This window comes from Rousettus aegyptiacus, unplaced genomic scaffold, assembly GCF_014176215.1.
Source record: "Rousettus aegyptiacus isolate mRouAeg1 unplaced genomic scaffold, mRouAeg1.p scaffold_m13_p_9, whole genome shotgun sequence".
Classification (NCBI taxonomy): Eukaryota; Metazoa; Chordata; class Mammalia; order Chiroptera; family Pteropodidae; genus Rousettus; species Rousettus aegyptiacus.
In genome coordinates this window covers 65297964-65315534 of record NW_023416312.1, presented here as the reverse complement: position 1 = coordinate 65315534, position 17571 = coordinate 65297964, and positions in this window count along the sequence as shown.

The following is a 17571-nucleotide window of genomic DNA, read 5'->3' as shown; positions in this document are numbered from 1 at the left end:
CCCTAAAAAGAAACCTCTTCGCCATTAAGGTTCAGTTTCCATTTCTTCTTCATCCCAGCTCCTGGAACCACCAACATATTTCCTAATTCTATAGATTTGCTTATTCTGGACATATCATATAAATGAAAACATATAATATGTGGTTCTTTGTGTCTTAGCATAATGTTTTCAAAGTTGTGACATGCATTAAACTCCATTCTTTTAAAAAATATATATATTAGTTTCAGGTATACAGTACAATGGTTAGACATTTATATAATTTATGAACTGATTCCCCTGATCACTCGAACACCCATGTGACACTACATATAGCCATTACAATAATATTGACTATATCCCCTATGCTGTACTATATATCCCCATGACTGATTCATAGCTGCTAATTTGTACTTATTCATCACTTCACCTTTTTCATCCAGCATCCAACCACCCTAGTGATTGGATCCAATCACTAGTTTATTCTCTGTATTTATGAGGGTTTTTGTTTAGTTTGTCCATTTCTATTTTTTTAAGATACATTCTGTTGGTTTTTTTTTAATGGTGACATTGGTTGACAAAATCCAATACGTTTCAGCTGTACACTGTGTGTTCATCTCCCATAGTTAGATTTCTTTCTATCACCATACATTTGACCTCCTTTACCCTGTCAACCTCCCCCATGACCCTCCTCTTACCCTCTGTTAACCGCTAGTCTATTTTTCATGACCAGAGTTTCTGCTTGTTTGTCTTAATCATTTGTTACTTTTAGGTTTATATCCCACATATAAGTGATATCACATGGTTTTCAACTCTTTCTGTCTGGCTTATATCATTCAGCATGATTATCTCGAGGTCCATCCATGTTGTCACAAATGGCAGTATTACATCTTTTCTTATAGTTGAGTAATATTCCATTGTATTTATGTACAACCTCTCCTTTATCTAATCTATCGTAGGACACTTCAGTTATTTCCATATCCTGGCCACTGTGAATAATGCTGCTATGAACATCAGAGTGCAAATATCTTTTCAGATATGGGTTTTCAAGTCTTTGACATTAAATACCCAGTAGAGGGATTGCTGGATCATATGGTAGATTGATTCTTAGTTTATTAAGGATGCTTCATACTGTTTTCCATAGTGGTTGTACCAATTCGCAGTCCCACCAGCAGTGTATGAAGGTTTCTTTTCTTCTGCATCCTCTCCAACATTTGTTATTACTGGTCCTGTTGATTATAGCTATTCTAACAGGTGCGATATGGTATCTCATTATAGTTTTGATTGGCATTTCCCTAATAGCTAGTGATGTTGAGCATATTTTCATACATTTGTTGGCCATTTGTATGTCCTCTAGGGAGAAATGTCTGTTCAGGTCCGTGCCCATTTTTTGACTGGATCATTTTTGTTGTTGTTGTTGTTGTTGTTGTTGTTGTTGTTGTTGTTGAGTTGTATGAGTTCTTTGTATATTTTGGATATTAGGCCTTTATTGGAGGCATAGATTGCAAATATATTTTCCAATTCAGATGGTTGTCACTTTACTTTGTTGATGTTTTATTTCGCTGAGCAGAAGCTTGTTAGTTTGATGTAGTAACATTAATTTAATTTAGCTTTTACTTTCTTTGCCTTTAAGGTTAAATTCATAAAAAACAATTTAAGTTCAAGTTCCTTGGGTTTAGTTCCTATGTTCTCTTCTATGCATTTTATTGTTTCAGGTCTTATAATCAGGTATTTAATCCATTTTGAATTAATTTTGGTGTGTGTTGATACACAACAGTCTAGTTTCATTGTTTCGCAGGTGGCCTTCCAGTTTTCCCGGCACCATTTATTGAAGAGGCTTTCCCTTTTCTGTCCCGGCCCGCGCGACAGTCAACAGGGATCCTGAGACAGAACGGGGAGGGGAGGGAGACAAGACGACGCAAAGAATGGAGACAAGACAGGCTTTCTGATCAAGTCTTGTTTATTAAAGCTTGCTGCAGGCTTATATAGGGCGTGATCGGGTGATGTTGCATTAGCGGGGCTGATTGGCCAGAGACATTCAGGATATACTGTGTAACACAAAGGGGCCGGGCGGAAAGACCCGCGAAAAGCCCCTTTGGCAGGAAGCGAGGCAGATACATCCGGGAGGCTTACGTGGCCTTGGCGGGAAACCCTGCTGAGCAGCCATTTTCGGCCTGGCAGCCATCTTAGTCAAAACAGCCCCCGACACTTCTCCACTGTAGGTTTTTGGCTTTTTTTTTTGTCAAAAATCATTTTCCCATATAAATATGGGTTTATTCTGAACTCTCAATTCTGTCAAATGGTCCATGTGTCTGCTTTTCTGCCAATATCCTGCCATTTTGATTACTGTAACTTTGCAGTATAATTTGAAGTCACAGAGTGATGTCTCCAGCCTCATTCTTTTTTCTCAGGATGGATTTTGAAATTAGGAATCTTTTGTGCTTCCATACAAAGCTGATGATTTTTTGTTCTATTTGTTTAAAAAAATGCCATTGGGATTTTAATAGGGATTGCATTAAATCTGTATAATGCTTTAGGTAATAAGGTCATTTTAAGTGTGTTGATTCTTTGAATCCAAGAACACAGAATATTTTTCCATTTCTTTGTATGTTCTTCAATTTCTTTTAATAGGGTCTTGTAGTTTTAATTATGTAGGTCCTTCATGTGTTTCGTTAAATTTCTTACTAGGTATTTCATTCTTTTTGGTGCAATTGCAAAAGGAAATATTTTTTCCACTTCTTTATTGACACTTCATTTTTAGAGTATAAGAATGCTATGGATTTTTGAATGTTGATTTTGTATCCAGAAACTTTACTGTATTTGCTTATTGTTTCTACTAGTGTTCTTGAGCAGTCTTTAGGGCTTTCTATATAATCATGTCATCCAGAAATAGTGACAGTTTGAATTCTTTGTTTCCTACTTAGATGCCTTTTATATCTTTCCCTTGTCTGATTGCACTCGCTAGGACCTTCAATGTTATATTAAATAACAGTTGCGATAGTGGAAAGCCTTGCCTTGTTCCTGATTTTAGAGGGAAGGTTTTTAGATTTTCACCATTAAATATAATGTTGGCTGAGGGTTTGTTATATATAGCCTTTATTATGTTAAGCTACTTTCCTTCTATGCTGATTTCGTTAAGTGTTTTGATCATAAATGAATACTGTATCTTGTCGAAGGCTTTTTCTGCATCTATTGATATGATCATATGATTCTTATTTTTTAATTTGTTTATGTGGTGTATCACACTAGTCAATTTAAATATGTTGAACCATACCTGTGTCACTGGGATGATGCCCACTTGATTGTGGTGTATAATCTTTTTAATATGCTGTTGTATTTGGTTTGCTAGTATCTTATTTAGGATTTTTTAAAATCTGTGTTCATGAGAGACATAAGTCTGTAGTTTTCTTTTTTTGTGTTAATTTTACCAAGTTTTGGTATCAGGGTAATGTTGGCCTCATAAAATGTGTTGGGAAGTATTGCCTTCTCTTTGATTCTTTGGAAGAGTTTGAGAAGAATAGGTATTAAATCTTTCTTGAATGTTTTGTAGAATTCATTGGTGTAGCCATCTGGTCCTGGACTTTTACTTTTTGGTAGGTTTTTCATGATCATTTCAGTTTTCATACTGCTGACTGGTCTATTTAGATTTATCAATTCTTCTTGATTCAGTCTGGGAAGGCTGCATTTTCTAAGTACTGGTCCATTTCTTCTAGGTTATTAAATTTGGTGTTATATATTTTTTCATAATATTCTTGTAAAATCTCTTGTATTTCTTGTATCTGTCTTAATTTCTACTCTTTCATCTACAATTTTGTTTATTTATTTCTGATCTTGTCCTTTTTCTTTAGAGAAGCTAGCCAAGGGTTTGTCAATTTTATTAAACTTCTCAAAGAACTAGCTTTTTGTTACATTCATTGTTTTCTTTTTCTTTTTTTTGTTTTGAAATTCATTTATTTCTACTTTAATTTTGATTATTTATTTTCTTCTACTTTAGGGTTCATTTGTTATTCCTTTTACAGTTTTTTAAGATGAAGTTTTAGGTTGTTTATATGGGCTCATTCTAGTTTTCAGATATAGGCCTGTAATGATATGAACTTTTGTCTTGTAATTTCTTTTGCCATATCCCCAAAATTTTGATATGTTGTACTATCATTATCATTTGTTTCTATTAACTCTTGATCTCTCTTTTTATTTCTTTTCTGACCCAGTTATTCTGTAGTTGTATGTTGTTTAATCTCAATGTATTTGTGTTAATTCTTGCTTTCTTTTTGCAATTGATTTCTAGCTTCAAAGTATTATGATAAGATACTATGGTTGGTATGATTTCAACCTTCTTATATTTGTTGAGGCTATCTCTGTGTCCCAGTATGTGGTTGATCCTTGAGAAGGATCCATGTGCACTAGAGAATGTATAAGCAGCTGTTTTGGGATGAAAGACTTTGTAAATGTCAATTATGTCCCACTGGTGTACTGTATTTTTTCAGGATGTTTTTTCCTTATCGATTTTCTGTTTGGATGGTCTGTTCATATCTGATAGTGGGTATTGAGGTCTCCAACTATGATAATGTTTTGTTCTGTTTCTCCTTTTATTTCTGATAGTAATTGCTTTACACATTTTGGGGCTCCATGATTGGAAGCATAGATATTAATAAGTGTTATGTCTTCTGGTGCACGATTCCTTTTATCATTATGAAGTGTCCCTCAATATTTTTCTTTACTTTTTTTTATTTCTAAGTCTATTTCGTCCAATATTGGTACCACTACTCATGCTTTTCTCTGAATGCTATTTGCTTGAAATATCATATTCTACTCTTTCGCTTTGAGTATATAATTGTCTTTGGAGTTGAGATGTGTCTCCTGGAGGCAGCATATGGTTGGTTTTTTTTTTTTATCCATTGTGCAACTCTGTGTCTTTTTATTGATGATTTCATTCCATTTACATTTAGGGTGATTATATTGAAATATGAGGTCTTCTTATAGCCCTTTTATCTTTTGCTTTCTGGTAGCTCAGTGTTTCCATTGCTTCCTTGTCCTTATGTTTCTGTTTTCCTCATTGTGGTTGGCTTTTGTGGACGTTCCCTCTAGTTCTTCTTGTTTTATGTTATATACTTCAGTTCTGAATGTTTAGTGTGTTGTTACTATTATGAATACGTAAAGGATAGCTATATATATAAAGTTGTTCATGATTAAATAGCTACAAGAAAATAAAAAGGCATTATTAAGGCTTTATATAAAGCAAGGATCCAAGAAGCTTTGACTCCACCTACTGGAAACCAAATGAAAAGAACCTAATTTGCAGCAGGCTAAAGAGAGACTTTATATAATAAATCTTCTTTCAGGAAAAAAAAAGCAGAATACATTTCCATTAATGACCAGGTGGAGAAATAGTCCAATAAAAACCTTGAACAACCTAGGGGACAAAACATCTCAGAAAGAAAGAGAAAAATCTCCAGAAAATAAGCTTACAGACATAGAAATATGCAACTTAAATAACAGAATTCGGGGCAGTACTTCTGAAAAAATGCAGTGAGTTCTGAAACGAGTCATATCAACAATTGAAAGAATTGAAAAAACAGCTAGATGAGCAGAATGAGTTCCTTAGCATGGAGATTGAAACCCTCAAAAAGAACAGAATAAATCTGGAGATAAAAAATGTAATAGCAAGCTTGGCAAATAGCGTCAACCAAATGGAAAAAAGGATCAGAGATATCAAAGATAGAAATCTAGAAATAAATCAGAAATAAAAAGAGAGAAATCAAAGATTGAAGAAGAATGAAAGAGAATTATAAGAACTAGCTGATAGCATCAGGAAAGGAAACATAAGAATAATGCACATTCTCAAAGGGGAGGAAAAGGAGCAGGGCGTAGAAAACATTTTCAGATTAAGAGTTAATGAGAAATCCCCAAATCTAAAGAATGAGCTGGAGCTTGGAATTCAAGAAGTCAACAGAAGACCCAATTATTTCAACTCAAAAAGGCCTTCACAAAGACACATTGTATTAAAATTATCAAAAATCAATGTCAAAGACATAATTCTCAAGGTAGAAAATAAATTAATAGGACTACATCAAACTAATAAGCTTCAGCTCAGTGAAAGAAATCGTCAACAAGGTAAAGAGATAGCCAACTGATTGGAAAGTATATTTGCATGAAATGCCCCCATTAAAGGCCTAATATCCAAAATATACAAAGAACTCACACAACTCAAAAACAACAAAAAATCAAATGATCCGATCAAAACATGAGCAGAGGACCTGAACAGACACTTCTCCCAAGAGGACATACAAATGGCCAACAAATATATGAAAAGATTCTCAACATCATTAGTTATTAAGGAAATGCAAACCAAAACCAGAATTCTCACACCTGTTAGAATAACTGTTTTCAACAGGATCTGTAATAACAAATGTTGTAGAGGATGGGGAAGAAAAGGTACCCTCATACAATGCTGGTGGGACAGCCAATATGGAAAACAATATTAAGCTTCCTTAATAAACTAAGAATGGATCTACCATATGATCCAGCAATCCATCTATTGGGTATTTATCCCAAGGACATGAAAACCCATATCTGAAAAGATATTTGCACACTAATGTTTATAGTAGCATTATTCATAGTGGTCAGGACATGGAAGCAACCAAAGTGTTCTATGATAGATGATTGGATAAAGAAGCGGTGGTACATATATACAATGAAATACCACCACTTGGACAACATGAGTGGACCTTAAGATAATCATGGTAAGCAAAATAAGCCAGGCATAAAGTCAAAAATCACATGCTATCACTTATATGTGGGATATAAACCTAAAAGCAACAAATGAACAGAACAAACAGAGACTCATGTACATGGACTATAGATTAGTGTTTACCAGAGGGTAGGAGGTGGAGGAGGAGAGAGGGAAGGTAGACAGGGTAAAAGGGTCAAATGCGTGTGAGGAAAACATAATTCAACGATGGGAGGTGAACACATGGTGTAAACATGTATATGCCTTACTGTTAAAGTGTACAGCTGAAACTTATTGGATTTCATTAACCAATGTCACCATAAAAAAATAAATAAGTAAATTTCTTTAAAAAAGGAAAGAAAAACAATTAAAAAAATAAAAAGGAACGGACAGAAACTGTAGCAAGAAACTTGAGGGAAGGAGAGTGTAACTGATGATGAGAAATTACTAGAAAATGAGTAATGTAAAACTGGTGGCTAGGAACTTCAAGAGAAAGATTGCAAAACAGTGTTTAAGAAAGCAAAAAATATCTGGATTGGTTAACTAATAGGGTTTTAGATATACAGGGATAGGAATTTTTTTCATAGAAGCAGCATTGGGATTTGTAGTGGCAACCTAAATCCCTTTTTTCTAATAGCCGAATATGTGATTTAGAATATAAAATGTTATAAGCTAGAGTAAAAACCAGACAGCAAAATGAAAATCAATAGGTAGTACAAGGAAGGTAGTAACATCGAATAAGAACAAAAAATTGTGTCCAAAAGCTAATTTTAAAATCATAGGAGCATCCAGGGTGAAGAGGAAAAAATAAAGAAGGCAAGGTTTGGGCGGGGATAACCTACCTTGATGATCTCGCCTCATCGGGGATGAAAATCCTACATAGTTGGAGGATGAGGTGGCTGAGCCCAACTCTGAACCATTAAGGCTTTCTCTAGAAGTTGCTCTGGCATCCCGGAGCCAATTGTGAAATGAGCTACAGGGCAGACAAGGATCAAGGTTGGAAAGTTTAGCCCAGGTAGCTGCCATAGCCCACTGCTTTTCCAGTTACAGGTTCCTGCTAGAGAATGGAGGAGTTGAGGGAAAGGCTAAGGGGCAAGATTGAGGAGTTAGACCAGGCCAACTTCCATAGCCTGCTGCTTTCCTGGTAGAGAGCCTCCAGTGAAAATGAAAGCAAGGGGCCAAAAGGAAGAGACAGAAGACTCCCTGGGACTTACCTATCCTGTTGTGATCTAAAGGTGCTGTGCGGTCTTAATTTGGGGTCTGGGCAGGGTTCCTGTAGGTCTTCTTCACAATTCAGATGAGAGGCACTGAGTTTCAGGGAAGTTAGAAGAAGAGAAGTAGGAAAGACAGATGGGAGCGATGGAAACTTGCTCAGTCACAGGGTTGGCCTCTACTAGATCCCCAAAATGACATCGGGCATTGCCTAAGAGACCACTTGGATTTGCACAGATCCAGACAAGTACCAGCCACACTCTAAAGAGAAGAGTCATGGCCCACTTCGGCGGATCAAGGTTATGTTCTTTGGTTTCTTGATAGTCACCAAGAAAGATGTTGCAGGATGGGACAAATCTCCACAAGTAAGGGCTCAACCCTATGCCTGTTGAGAGAGGGTCCTTGACTCCGTGCAAGAGAAAATTCAAGTGCAAGCCAGAATTAGAGACAAAAGAAAAGTTTAGAGAAGGAATAATGCTCCACAGAGACACGGTCTCCTCTCAAAGTCAGAGAATGAGGCAGAGTGTTTGAGGAATTGAGTTTATATCTGTTTTCCTTTCATGGTATGGGTATGCAATGTTAAAGTCAAGGGAAAGTATTTGTTAGTAATCTCTGCAGAAATCTTCATGTAGGTTCCCGTGTTCTGGCTATATAATGATCAGCTAGGTTCCATGTGTTTAGCATCATGTAGCAGGCTCTGAATATAATCTGGTTTAATAGTCAATTTGTGTAGTTCTCATGCCTCTTTTCTATATTAAAGTTACAACACATACTTTTAGTCTGTATGTGTCAATCTGACATTTTAGAAGCTTTGCCTAGATAGCACTTCTGTAAATCTTTTAAAAGATATTATTATAGGCTATTTTTAACGGTTTATGTTTATGTTCTTTACTAGATTTCAAGTTCCCAGGGCTAACATTATGTGTTTCTCATATATTAAACACTTACTTATACCACTGGCACTGCATGAAAACTTTATACAGTGTAGGTAGTTAAAAGTAAACGATTTAATAAAATTTCCTCCTCCTTTTAGCTTGCCTTTATCCCCATTCTGAGTCCATTCTGAAGGAAGAGAAGGTGTGAGCTAATTTCTTATACAGGGAACATTTCCTTCCTGTCATAATAGAAGTGAGTGAATAATCCATTTTCACCTCATTACTTTTCAATTGCCTCCTCTATGAGATATTCACAGGTCTTATATTCAGGGGAGAACAGTTCTTTCAACTCTGTTGGAAACTTCTTTTTCTTCGAGTAATTATTTTCAGAAGCAAAATGTATAGTAAGGCTTTTGTATTGGTTGAGCTCTGGTTTTTGGAAGTCCCACTAAAACTGTGGCTCACCAGTCTGCAAATTTCTTAGAAAAATGTGAATCATCATTGTCAAGACATCATAATATGAAGGTTCAGACTGGGGCATTCATTTAATTAACAAGGTGAGAAATTAAAATCTGTAAATTTTCTTATCTTACTTGGCGCTATCTGAGAAGTCTCCTTCATACTAAACAACTATTTTTTCTTACTTTGTCCCTCCCACCTAATTCCAATCTTCTTGCTCCCAAGAGCTCAGTAAAAATAAACAAAACAAAAAGTGCTCCCGAGGACTTCAGAGGATTCCCTGAAACTCCACCTCTCCCAATTTTCAGCCCTAACCAAGGCACATCCAGTGGTGTCCTCAATATGCCATGTGCCCCTTGCTAAGCAGCTCTAAAGCCCGCACTGGTGGCAGCTGGCCTCGGTTTCTGATGTAGCCTTTTGAGGAAAGTATAGGCACAGTATCCAGGGATTGCATGCTGTACCTTGCCAGGTGGCCCCAGAGGGGCACAGGCTGGGGCTAAACTTGGTTTGCAGCTAAACTCCTCTCAGGACTGTGCCACTGGACACCTACTACACAAAGCCACACTAATAAGACCAGGGGACTTAAGAGCTTTGCTTAGTACATAGAAACAGCTACAGAAAGGCAGCCAAAATGGGGAGACGAAGAAGCATGTCTTATATGAAAGAACAAAACAGAGCTCCAGTAAAAATGGAGTCAAGCAATCTAAAAGATGCAGAGTTCAAAACACTGGTTATATGGATGCTCAATGAATTTAGGGGAAGTGTAGATGAACTCAGTGAGAACTTTAACAAAGGGATAAAAAAACATAAAAATGGAAATGGAAATTATAAAAGGGAACCAGTCAGAATTGAAGAATACAATATTTAAGATGAAGACTATATTAGAGGGAATCAACGGAGTGGATGAAGATTGAATCACCAATATAGAGGATGGGGTAGTAGAAGACTCCCAATAAAAACATCAAGAAGAAAAAAGAATACAAAAAAATGAATATAGTTTAAGGAGCCTATGGGACAACATCAAGCATAACAACGTTTGCATCATAAGGGTATCAGAAGGAGAAGAGAGTGAGTAAGAAGTTGAAAAACTATTTTAAGAAATAATGTTGGAAAACTGCCCTAACCTGGTGAAGGAAATAGGCATACAACCCAAGTAAGCTCAGAGAGTCCACCAAAAAATGAACCCAAAGAGGTCCACATAAAGACACATTGTAATTAAAATGCCAAATAATCTTAAAAGCAGCAAGAAAAAAGCAGTTATTTTCTTACAAGGAAGCTCCCATAAGACCGGCAACTGATTTCTCAAAAGAAACCATTCAGGACAGAAGGGCTTGGCACAAAATATTTAATGTGATGAAAACCCAGGATCCACAGTCAAGAATACTTTACCTTGCAAAGCTATCATTTAGAGTCGAAGGACAGATCAAGAGCTTCCCAGACAAAAATAAGCTAAAGTCCATCACCACCAAGCCAGTATTACAGGAAATGTTAGAGGGACTTCTTTAAGAAGAAAAAACATGTATCAAAAACATGAATAAAGAATGGCAATAACTACCTATCTATCATCAAGTACCTCAAATGAAAAAGAATTAAGTTCTCCAATCAAAAGACAGGGTACCCAAATGGATAAGAAAACAAGACCCTTACATGTGCTGTCTACAAGAGACTCACTTTGGATTAAAAGACATATACAGACTAAAAGTAAGAGAATGGAAAAGATATTTCATGATGGACCTAGAGGGTATTGTGCTGAATGTTGTAAGTCAGATAAAGACAAATGCCACATGATTTCACATATACGTGGAATCTAAAGAACAAACTAAACAACAACAACAACAATGAAAATAAACTCATAGATACAGAGAATATTTTGAAGACTACAAAATAGTCTTCAAAATATTCTCTGTGAATAGGGGCAGTGAAAAGGGGCAAAAGGATTAAGAAGTACAAATTGGTAGTTACAAAATAGTTATGAAGATATAAAGTATAACTTAAGGAATATAGTCAATAATATTGTAATAAATGTGTAAGGAACATAGGGGTACTAGATTTATTGGGGTGATCACTTTGTGAGTTATAAAGATCTCTAATCACCATGCTGTACAACCAAAACTAATTTATTATTGTGTACCAACTATAATTTTTAAAAGCTAATTGAATTGTACACTGTAATTATGAGCAACTAATTGTCTATTATATTTCAATAAAGCTGTAAAAAATGCAAAAAATGTGCTCCGCACTGCCTCCCTCCAAACATATTAGGGTCTTAATGTAATCACTCAATATTTTTATATTCTTTTTACCTTTAAATATATGTTTTCCTGATATTAACATAGATTTACAAAAATACTTTTTGTATTGCCTGATATAAGTATTTCCCATTTTTTTACTTTTCACCTTTTGAGTCCTTATGTTGAAGTGTGTCTTTTATAAATTGCAAATAGCTGGATTTTGGGAGCTTGGTAAATTATTTTTTAAAAAATGATATAAGATTTACCTATAGTAATGTACGTAAAGTTTAAGTGTACTGCTTAATGGATTTTACAAAAGTAAACACACTCATATAACCACTAACCATATCAAAATCGAATATTTTCCATGCCCCAGAAGACTTTTTCCCATCCCCTCCCAGTCAACACTCCCTAGAGGTAACCACTATAACAACTTTCATGATCATAGATAGTTTTTGTCAGTTATTTAACTTTATAACAATGGGTTCATACACTATATATTCTTTAATGTCTGGCTTTGTTCACTCAACATTAGTGTGAGAGCCAGCCATATTGTTGCACTCTAGCAGTAGTCCATTCTTTATAACAACCTCAATCTGGAAACAACGCAAATGTCAATCAATGAGAGAATGAACAAATAAACTGATCAGGAAAAAAGAGTTTAGTATTTCACCATTAAATGTGATGCTAGCTTTTAAAATATACCCTTTATTAGATTAGAAAAGTTCTTTTTTATTTCTAGTTTGGTGTGAAATTTAAAAAAAAATCATGAACAGGTGTTACATTTTATCAAATGCTCTTTCTGCATCTGTTGACAGCTTTCACTTTTTTCAGCCAATATAATAAAATACACTGGTTGACTTTCAAATATGAAACCAAAATTTCATATTGGGATAAACTTTACTCAGTCATGATTCATTTAATACACTGCTGGATTCCTTTTGTTAATATTTTGTTTAGGATTTTTGCATCTATGTTTATGACAGATATTAAGCTGCAATTTTCCTTTCTTGTCATATACTTGTTAAGTTTTGGTATTAGGGTTCTGCTGATTAAATATAACTGCACTGGCTTTATTCTTAGTGTTTGCATTATATACATATATACAACCTTTTCCCTTTCGACATTTCTATATCCTATTATTTAATAAGTCTTTTAAGCAGCGTTTAGTTACATTTAGTTTTCTATAAAAGAAAAAACAGTCTGATAATCTTTGTATTTATTTGAAGTGTTTAGTGTAGGTAATCCTAGAAATTATAACATGCACCCTTGACTTACTCTAGTCCATCTGAAATTAGTATTTTACTATATCTATATAAAAACATATAACAGTTTCACTCTATTTACTGATCTCTCAGCTATTGTTGTTAAATATTTTATTTCTATGCATGTTTAAAACCCTATAGGAGTAAATTTTATGTTATGTGTATTTTACCACAATTAAAACACTACAGGACATTATTATCATTGTTTTAAAGAGTTAGTATTCTTTGTTCTCTCCTGCAGTTTAGTGCTTCCATCTGTGATCATCTTCCTTCAGCCTGAAGTGTCCTTTTTCATATTTCTTATAGTGTGCATCTGCTGGCAAAAAAATTCAATTTTTATTTAAAAATCTCTTTTTCTTTAAGACGAAATTCACATAACTAAATAAACCATTTAAAAGTAAACAGTATGGCGACTAGAGTTAACAATACTGTATTGTATACTTCAAAATTGCTATGAGAGTAGAGTTTCAATATTTTTACCATAACAAAAACAAAATTGTAATTTTGTGAGGTAAAAGATGTGTTAACTAACCTGTATAAAGTTATCACACTGTACATCTTAAACTTACACAATGTTAGAGGTCAATTATATTTCAATAAAGCTTGGTGGAAAGTGAACAATTTAGTGGCATTTGGCGCATTCACACTGTTGTGTAACTACCGCCTCTATCTGATTCCAAATGTTTTAATTACCTCTGAAAGAAACACTGTACACATTAAGTTACTCCTAATTTCTCCTCCACCAAGCTCCAAGTAACCTCCATCTTCTTTCTGTCTCTACGGATTTATCTATTCTGGATATTTCATATAAATGGAATCATATAATATGCGATCCTTTGTGCCTGGTTTCTTTTACTTAGCATAATGTGTTTGCAGTTCATCCATGTTATAGCATGCATAAGTACTTCATTTCTTTTTGTGATTGAATAATATTCCATTGTATAATATACACTATTTTATTTATTCCTCTATAAAAGGACATTTAGGTTGTTTAAATCTTTTGGCTATTGGGAATAGTGCTACTGTGAACATGCATATATATGCATTTGTTTAGTACTTTTTCCAATTCCATGAGGTATAGAGTTTTCTTTTATTGTGGTGTCTTTGGCATTGGTATCAGGGTAATTCGGGCTTCATAGAATGAGTTAGGAAGTTTCTCCAACTCTTATTTTTTTGAAAGAGTCTGTGAAGGCTTGGTATTAAGTTTTCTTTAAACTGTGTGGTAGATTTCACCATTGAAGCCATCTGGTTCAGGGCTTTCTTCGTCGGGAGGTTTCTGATTAGGGATTAAATCTCTTGACTTTTTACACTTATGTTCAGATTTTCTGTTTCTTTTTCTGTCAGTTTTGGTAATTTTTATGTCTTTAGGAATTTGTTCTTTCATCTAGGTTATCTAATTTGTTGGCATATAAATGTTCATGGTATATTTTATACTCCTTTTTATTTCTGTAATATTAGTAATCATGCCAGCATTTTCATTTCCGATTTTATTAAGTACTCTCTTTTTTCCTTGTCAGTCTAGCTAAAGGTTTGCCAATTTTGTTAATCATTTCAAAGAACCAAATTTTGATTTTGTTGATTTTTCCTAATAAATTTCTATTTTCTATCACTTATTGCTACTTAATTTTAATATTTCCTTCTTTCTACTTGTTTTGGGTTTAGTTTACTCTTCTTTTTCTATCTCATTAAAGTATAAAGTTATATTATTGATTTCAGATATTTCTTCTTTTTGTTTTTATTTATGTATTTATTTTAATTTATTTCTTTATGGTGACATTGGTTACCAAAATCCAATAAGTTTCAGATGAAGATTTTAATAGTAAATCAGGCATACACACACACACACACACACACACACATATATTTACATTGTATGGTTACCTCCCATAGTTAAATTTTTTTCTGTCATTACATATTAGACCTCTTTTACTGCATGTACCTCCACCTTCACCCCTCTCCCCTACCCTCTGGTAGCCACTGGTCTATTGTCCATGCCCATGAATCTTTATTTGTTTGTCCTATTCATTTGTAGCTTTTACATTTATATCCCACACATGTGATATTGTGTGATTTTCAACTTTTTCTGTCTGGCTTATTTCACTTAGCATGATTATCATGAGGTCCATTCATGTTGTTGCAAATGGCAGTATTTCATCTCTTCTTATGACTGAGTAATCTTCCATTGTATATATGTACCACAGATTCTTTATCCAATCATCTAACATAGGACACTTTGGCTGCTTCCATGTCTTGACTACTGTGAAAAATGCTGCTATGAACATCGATGTGCAAATATCTTTTTGGATATGGGTATTCAAGTCTTTGGGGTAAATACCCAGTAGAGGGATTGCTGGATCATATGTTAGATCAATTTTTAGTTTCTTGAGGAACTTCTATACTGTTTTCCATAGTGGCTTACCAATTTGCGGTCCTACCAGTAATGTATGAGGGGGTTCCTTTTTCTTCGCACCCTTGCCAACATTTGTTATTACTTGTCCTATTGATTATAGCTATTCTAACAGGTGTGAGATGGTATCTCATTGGGGTTTTGATTTGCATTTCTCTCATAACTAGTGATGTTGAGCATCTTTTCATATATGTGTTGGCTATTTGTATGTCCTCTAGGGAAAAGTATCTGTGTAGGTCCTCTGCCCATTTTTTGATTGGATCATTTTTGTTGTTGTTGTTGTTATTGAGTTGTATGAGTTCTTTGTATATTTTGGATATAACACCCTTATTGGAGGCATTGCTTGAAAATATACTTTCCCATTCAGATGACTGTCTCTTTACCTTGTTGAAAATTTCCTTTGCTGAGCAGAAGATTGTTAGTTTAATGTAGAATTATTTATTTATTTTTGCTTTTACTTTCTTTGCCTTTGAGGTCAAATTCATAAAATCCTATTTAACTCCAAGGTCCTTGAGTTTAGTTACTATGTTTTTTTCTATGCATTTTACTATTTCAGGTCTTATATTCAGGTCCTTAATCCATTTTGAGTTAATTTTGATGTGTGGTGATAGACAACAGTATCGTTTTATTCTTTTTCAGGTGGATTTCCAGTTTTACCAGTACCATTTATTGAAGAAGCTTTCCTTTTTGGCTTTTTGGTTGAAAATTATTTGCCCATATAAATATGGGTTTACTTCTGGACTCTCAATTCTGTTCTGCTTGTCCTTGTGTCTGTTTTTCTGCCAATCCCATGCCATTTTGATTACTGTTGCTTTGTAGCATAATTTGAAGTTGGGCAGAGTGATGCCTCCTCCAGCCTTGTTCTTTTTTTCTCAGGATGGCTTTGATAATTCAGGGTCTTTTTTGCTTCCATGCAAAGCTGATGATTTTTTTGGTCTATTTCTTTATAAAATGCCAATGGGATTGTGATGGGGATTGCATTAAATCTGTATAATGCTTTAGGTAATATAGTAATTTTAACTATGTTGATTCATTCAATTTAGGAACACAGAATATCTTTTCATTTCTTTATATATTCTTAAATTTATTTTAATAGGGTCTTGTAGCTTTCATTATATAGGTCTTTTACATGTTTCATTAAATTTCTTACTAAGTATTTTATTATTTTTGTTGCAAGCACAAAAAAAATTATTTTTTTCTACGTCTTTTTCTGTGGCTTCATTATTGGAGTACAGGAATGCTAGTTATTTTTGAACATTGATTTTGTATCTAGAAACTTTGTGCTTTGCTTACTGTTTCTAGTATTGTTCTTGTGGAGTCTTTAGGGTTTTCTATATGGAGAATCATGTTATCTGCAAATAGTGACAGTTTGACTTCTTTGTTTCATCTTTAGATGCCTTTTATATCATTCCCTTGTCTGATTGCACTTACTAAGATCTCCAATGTTATATTCATTAACAGTGGCAATAGCGGACAACCTTGCTTTGTTCCTGATATTAGAGGGAAGGTTTTTAGTTTTTCACCATTAAGTATAATGTAGGCTGAGAGTTTGAAATATATAGCCTGTATTATGTTAAAGTACTTTCCTTCTATACCGATTTTGATTATAAATACATGCTGTCTCTTCTCAAAGGCTTGTTTTTTTTGCATCTATTGATATGATCATACGATTATTTTTTAAAATTTGTTTATATGGTGAATCACATTAATCGAGTTGCATATGTTGAACCATCCCTGTGCCCTGGAATGAACTCATCTGATCATGATGTATAATCTTTTTAATATGTTGCTGTATTCGGTTCGCTAGTATCTTATTTAGGATATTTGCATCTGTGTACATGATAGATAATGGTGTGTAGCTTCCTTTTTTTGTCTTATCTTTAACAGCTTTTGGTATCAAGGTAATATTGGCCTCAAAATGAGCTGGGAAGTGTTGCTTCCTCTTTGATTTTTTAGAAGCATTTGAGAATAGGTATTAAATCTTTGAATGTTTGGTAGAATTCATTGGCAAAGCCATCTGGTCCTGGACTTTTACTTTTTGGTAGGTTTTTGATGATTATTTGAATTTTCATACTGCTGATTGGTCTACTTAGATTTTCCAGTTCTTCTTGATTCAGTCTAAGAAGTTTGTATTTTTCTAAGTACTGGTCCGTTTCTTCTAGGTTATTAAATTTGATGTTATGTACTTTTTCATCATATTCTTGTATGATCCTTTGTATTTCTGCAGTGTCTGGCTTAATTTCCCCTCTTTCATTCCTGATATTGTTTATTTTTGTCCTTTCTCAATTTTTCTTTAGTTTATCCAGGCATTTGTCAATTTTATTAACCTTCTCAAAGAACCAGCTCTTTATTGTATTTCTTTTTTCTTTTTTTTGTTTTCAATTTAATTTATTTCTGCTCTAATTTTGATTATTTCTTT